This window comes from Rousettus aegyptiacus, unplaced genomic scaffold (assembly GCF_014176215.1).
Source record: "Rousettus aegyptiacus isolate mRouAeg1 unplaced genomic scaffold, mRouAeg1.p scaffold_m13_p_12, whole genome shotgun sequence".
Taxonomy (NCBI): domain Eukaryota; kingdom Metazoa; phylum Chordata; class Mammalia; order Chiroptera; family Pteropodidae; genus Rousettus; species Rousettus aegyptiacus.
The window spans coordinates 77,257,776-77,264,542 of NW_023416287.1; the positions used below are offsets into that span (position 1 = coordinate 77,257,776).

The 6,767-nt window shown below is 41.1% G+C and overlaps 1 pseudogene; it reads left to right on the forward strand.

The window, feature by feature from the left end:
- Positions 1-491: 491 nt before the first annotated feature.
- LOC118610567 lies at positions 492-600 on the forward strand (annotated as a pseudogene).
- Positions 601-6,767: the final 6,167 nt, after the last annotated feature.

A 6,767-nucleotide genomic window follows, 5' to 3' on the forward strand; every position in this document is an offset into this window, starting at 1 on the left:
GAACTAACTTGACTAGGAATAGAAATTGAGCACTTCTGGGAAGTTATGTAATTTCACTGGAAGGAGAGGATGCACATTATGGTCTATAATGTTTCTGATGCTGAGTTATAGCACTTAGCATTTGTGGAGGGCTGATTCTGTGCTGTTACCATCTCACTTAATTTTCTAACAGTCAAGGTGGGTTGTCCCTGCTGTCCTCAGTTCTTTGATGTCTCAATGGTCCTTGAAAGTCAGTGCAGCACCTAGGCCCTAACTCGAAAAGCTACTAAGGCTCTGCAGGCACCCTGCTGCCTGTCACCTAATGGTGCACCTCCTTTGTCCTTGTGTTAATAGTCCAGATGATTATGTCTAGTAGTGTTAACCATGCAGTCAAGACCGTGCCCTTAGTGGGAAAGGAGGTGAGGTGGTCTGGTCATCTCATGCCTGAGCTGAAGTGTGCAGTTACTGAAATTCCACAGACCATAACATTCTATTAAAACTGATGGGGTTTTGTTAATGGCCATGCCACCCTGAACACACCTGATCTCGGAAGCTAAGCAGGGTCGGGCCTGGTTAGTACTTGGATGGGATTCTACCTAGGAACACCAGGTGCTGTAGGTTTAAAAGAAAAAAGAAAAGAAAAGAGAGAAGGAAAATACAAAAAACTGGTGGGGTTTAGGAAATGTTCCTTTTTCTCGTTTAGAAAATGAGACTTTGGGGTCTGCCCTGCAATGTTCTGACTTCCAGCTCCCAAGATAGATTCTCCAATTGAGTCAAGTCCAGTTCTCATGATGGACCAGCTCCCAGCTGACTCACCTCCAATTATCCTCTTCCTTGTCTAGGCCCGTCTACAGTTTACACGACCCGTAAGTCCAGCTCAAGTGCCACCTTTGCCTGGAAGCCTCCTTGGTAGCCTCACCTATCTATCATAAACTTCGCCCTTTTCCAAAAGTCACACTTTGGTATGGCTCCAACCTTTGACTTGGACACTACCGCCCCCTCCCCCAAGTCACCAAAAGTTCCTCTGCCAAGCTACTCCAAATAAACATAAAATCTAAACAAAAACTGCTATTCAAACGCGGCTTCAAGATATGCTCTTTCAACCAGGTGCCTTCCTTCAGCCCAAGCTATATAGAAATTCTGGAGCCTTTAAAAGAAGGCTCAACAGTTTCTGTTCTACACACTTGATCATCCTTAACACAGCACTTGATCACATGCTGCCTGGTACTGTTTTCAGTTACTTCTTGAGTCTAGGTCTTGATCTTCAAGAAGACTGTAAACTCCTCAGTCTTATTTTTATGCTCCATAGGGCCTCGCAGAGGCCTTGGCATAGCCAAGAGATTACTAAGGACTTTGAGATGCTCTGTTGAAAACAGACTATACTTAGTAAATTTAGCAAATTATTTTTATTCATGTCATCTATAGTATTAATGCTGATCATCATAGTGAATAATTGTAAGCATTCTCATAATTGCATTTTTAATTGATTTCTCCAGCTGTTAAGTACAATTTACAAAGGGCCAGTTGGACTTTAAACTGCACTGCTGCTATTTTCCAAAATAATATTGTACTTTTTCATTATATCTTTAAAATCTACATTACGTTTTCTAGGCTGATGAAATAGGCTGCTCAAAAACAACACTGACATCTACAGCATGCATATCAATAAACATATTTTAATTCCAGTCACGCATCTTCCCAGTTTAGGATTAAGTTATTTCACATTCTGTTCAAATAGCAGTTGTGGTTTATTTACACACTGGATAATTAGTGTTTCCCATGGTCTTCCTCAAGTTGGCAGCTGTAGGTTTGGTATTAATCCCTAAGTACCACATGCCCACGATCCTTTATCCAAAACCCTTGGGACCAGATATGTTTCGGAATTCTGAATTTTTTGGATTTTAAAAAGGTAGCAGATGCCTAAGCCATTCATTATGTAACACTCTCAACCAGAGCTAGGGCAGTGCCCAACCATCAAAAACATTAATAGTTCCATAGTAAAACTTAATGAGATAATTTGAAGTAGTGCCTCATGCAACAGCTATTACCTATCTGTAAGAGAGGGCCTTGAGGTAATAAGGTCCCAGGGTGTCAGGGCTTCTGGAGTTTTCTGACCAGGAGACTTCCTACTGTGCTATCGAGCAACATCACCCAGACATGTAAGACCCCTTCCTGACCTCCCTCTCCACCAAGAGTTCCCTGTCCTCCTTCCCTTCCAAATGATGACCTTTCATCTCCATAAATCAGCCTCTGGACAGTCTCACGCTTTGAGGGACTAACCTCTCTTGAAACCTCCGCAAACATTTCCCAATTGAAGCTTGTGTGTGCTACTGCCACCTCGTGGTCATAATGTTTTTTCTCGATCAGCCCCAAGTCCCTCAAACTCCTGCAGAGAGGCAAAGGGAAACCTGCCATCAAAACTCAGCGACCAGAAGGAGTGAAGGGGCAAAATATCTTACACTTTAACCCCTACGCTATCCACATCAACCTGGCTAACCTGCTCCCGACCTAAGTAGCCACTTATCTAAAAGCCCTAGAATTGCATCTAGGATCACAGCAAAAACAGATGTGTGCTGCGGTCACCAGCCTTGGGTGTGTAATCAAGATGTCTTTGAAAATTCTAGCTCTCCCAGTAAGGAGAGAGAGTGCAAACATGTAACACCCCCTTCAGGAGCCCTTTACCTGCTCTATGCCAATGTCAGTAGCTGCTAGAAGCTAAAAGACACTTTCTGTGTGGAGCTAGGAGCTGTAGAAATGCCCGCTTCTTGCTACTGCCGATGGCCCGCCTCCTGGCCCAACTGCCTGCCTGCTTCAGGTCCTGTATGGCCTCATCAACGTCAGGGTTCTCTGACTCCTGACTGTCAGCTTCAGTCTGCTACTGACCATTTCAAGAGTCCTCTGGGGCCTATGTCTCTCAGCCTTTGCTTTATCCCATTTCGGGCTTGCTTGGCCCTATTTTATTTGGTTAATTAAAAAGAAAAATAGGCTCTCTGGTCACCTTTTCTCTTTGGCCACTGATTCGTTCTCCCCTCCCCCCCGCCCTTCCATGACAAGTGAATAGTTTCTGAGGACTTGCTCTGGGCAAAGCCTTATGCTGAAAGCTTGGAATTATCTGAGTGATCTAAAACTTGGTTCTTGCTTTAAGCAACTCAGTGTCTAATTGGAGAAAAAAACACAAACCAAAAAATGCAAAAAGAAAAAGCATATGGTTTTAGCCATGTGCGGGTCAAATCGTAAGTCCTCATAACTTCTCTGGCTTTGCTGGGCCTGTATCACTGCCCCCCTCTGCCTGCCAGACTCTAATGATGGTTCAAAAGTCCTGTTGGGTTATAATGATGGTTCAAAAACCCTAAGGGCACCATCATCACGCAGCTGTTTTGCCCCTGGGGCTATCTCACAGCCTCCTAAGCCTCTTACCTGATGGGGGTGGGGGTGGAGTCAGTCCCTGGGGGCATCCCTCAACCAAAGGAGTGGAGTGATAAATGCCCTAGCTTCCACCAGGGGCAGTACCCCGCTATGGGCAACAGACCCAAGGGACTTTCTCATCTACAAAGTGAAGGATTTGGACTAGATACTTTCCCGGGTCCCCTCCAGCTCTAGAAGCACCTCAGTTTTTAGACAAGAAAAGTGAACCCCAGAAAGTCCTGCCCCAGGTCGCACAGCTGATTAATGGCACATGGAGCAAGAACCTTACGTCAGTTTTCCCAGAACCACATCTATAAAGTCACTTCAAATAAAAGTCCCATATCATAATGCCTAGAAGCACTAAGCTAATTACCCGCAGGCTCTTTCCAAAACTCACATCTCAGAACTACATTTATAGAAAAGAATTAACATTCAAAGGCAATTTTGTCCAGACAACAGCTTCACAGTAGACATAAACAGAATCACATCTTTTCGTGACCTGTATTAGGTGGGATAAAATACACTTTGGCTCATCTCAGGGGCTTCTCTATATAGGAAGCTACTCTATTAGATGAAACTCTCGTTTATATTCTGAGAGGCTGTTTGCCCAGTTTATATTAGGTAGTCAAAATATCAGAAGGGTGGTTTGTAGAAGGAAAAATAGTCATGCCCATGCGTAATTTATGGAATATGTATGCATAAATGTACTTAATAGATTTGCTCCAAAATGCAATGTGAGCAGACATAAAGGTTTGGATAGAGACTACAAAGTGATAGAAATGGAGTGAAAACAGCCTCTTGCTTTATATTTCCTGAACGGCAAGCCTTGAAGGACATATTGGTTGACTGCTTTGATAACAAATTGCATTTGGGTAAGAAAATTATGATGTTATGGGATGGGAAAAGTGCTGAACCAAGAAATGGGAGATTTCTTCGGGCTTCTGTTTCTTCATTTGCAAAATAAAGAAAACTAAGTAAAACATTTGTGGTGGGTTTTTAAACTCTAAAAGCCTATTATTCATTGATTTTTACCTGTCCTCCTTGTTGTGGGAGGCAGCAAAACAGGGAGACTAATAGCATAGACTCTACGATCACATTGGGTTCAAACCACCTAACTGGGATGCCTCCCGACACCAAGAACCACTTCTCTGATTTTCCAAACACCAACTTTCAACAATTCAATTCGGTTTTGACACTGACAACCTGGAGTTAATGCAGACTCCACAGATTAAAGGCTCAGTCCCATAAGACCGCTCCCTACTTCAAAGGCTAGAGGTAAATCCTGAGCCACCTGAACTTCTGACAAACTGACTATAAATCGGGCCTACATTTTTTCTCAATTGTGGCCAGTAGGTTGGCACTCAACTGTGGGTTGCATTAAATGAAGTATAATGCACTGATTAAAGGAGGTGATGGTCCCGCTGTATTCTGCTCTGCAGACCTCTTTGGACGGCTTTCATCTAGCTGGAGCATCCTATTTCAACACAAACCTGGAAAGATGACGTGTGACCACTAGAGGGCATGCTGATGAAGACGGGTCTAGGCTAGATGGATAAATTACAGGCATGTACCTGGAGAATAAATGGAGAGAGACATGATAGTAGACTCCAGATATTCGATTTAACCTGTAAAGCTCCAGAAACCAGTACTGGACCAAAGACCATTGTGGCTGTCATGTTCCCCAACTCTTCCTGTCAAATTTTGGGCTGGTCTACCTGTTGTTTGTCTTAACCAGTATCACAACCTCAGGCTAGCTGTGATGTTGGCCCTCCCTGAATGCCACCAAGATTGCTATTGACAATGCCCTAAGCTTGGACTTTTTTCAAATTCCGCTCTCAATCTAGTCAGTCCCCTCTGGTAGTGAGGCCACAGTTCCTCACAACCTGCCCTGCCCTTGTAGAGCTACTGCTCCATGCAGGTTGGGGGTATATGAAACAAAATGCCAGACTCCCACCATTCTAAACAAGGTTTAGCAAATTTTCTTGAAGAAATGCTTCCCAATTTATTGTATGTCTTTGGTCAAGAAATAAAAGGTATCCAGATTGGCATGAAATCAATAAAACTGTCTTTATTTGCAAATGATGTAATCCTGACATAGTATATCCTACAGAATCTCAACAACAACAAAAAAAAACCTACTAGAACTAATAAGTTTAGCAAGATCACAGGATACAAGTTCAGTATACAAAATCAATTGTATTACTAAGCATTTACAATGAATAATCCAAAAATAAAATTAAGAAAACAATTCCATTCACAATAGTATCAAAAAGAAATACTTAGGAATAAATTTAACAAAAGAAGCAAAAGTCCAGCACACTGAAAACTACAAAACACTGCTGAGAAAAATTGAAGACAACATTAAAGTGAGTAGGAAGATAGATCTCATCAGGGATTGGAAGGTTCATTATTGTTAAGAAGGCAGTTCTCCCCTAATTGATCTATAGATTCAATGCAATCTCTGTTAAAATCTCAGGAGACATTTTCGTAGAAATTGACAAGATGATCTTAACAATTATAGAAATGGAAATGTAAAGGATGTAATAGACAAAACAATTTCAAAAAAAGATATTTGATGACTTACACTACCAATTTCAAAACTTACTGAAAGGCTACAGTAATCACAGCAGCATTGTGTTGGTGTAAGAAGAAACGGATGAATTAATGGATCAGAGTAGAATGCCCATAAATAAACCCATACATTGATTTTCCACAATGCTTAAATGATGGTCTTTTTCTTTTTTGCAAAGACTCCCACCTTTGAATTAGAGATTAACTTTGGCCGCAGGGGGCTTGAAAGAATCCATAAGGTAGAGTCACAGAACTAGGGCAGGAATGAATGAATGAATGAATGGGTAAAAAACAAAATAACAAACAAAATAATCTCTCAGAGTCTAGCAGAAAATTTGCTTAAATATATTGTAAGTCTTCAGGGAAAACACCAATAGGCCCTGAAACCCTAAAAATTCTACAACTCTAAGAACGACTTTTGCAAATTTATCACTTGAAAGCAAAAATATAAAAATGTTCATCCCCTTTGATCCAGACATCCCACTCCAGGGAATTAATTGATTCTAAAGAAATAATTCAAATAAATATTGTTGTTACAGAGTCATTTGTAATAGTGATGAATTTGAAATAAATGTTTAATAAATTATAGTACATAAACTCAGTAAACTACAAGTAGCCATAGTACTTTGTAAATATAATATGTCAAGCAACATGGCAGTGTTTACAATGCAAAAATGACTATTCATAAGAACATCCCTGAGAGAGTTCCCTGGGAGGAAGCTCAAAGAAGTGAAAATAATTGTAATGTTGAACGTTAGGAATATGAGCACATTGATTTCTTTCTATCTTTTTTTAAAGCCAGTAAATGCACA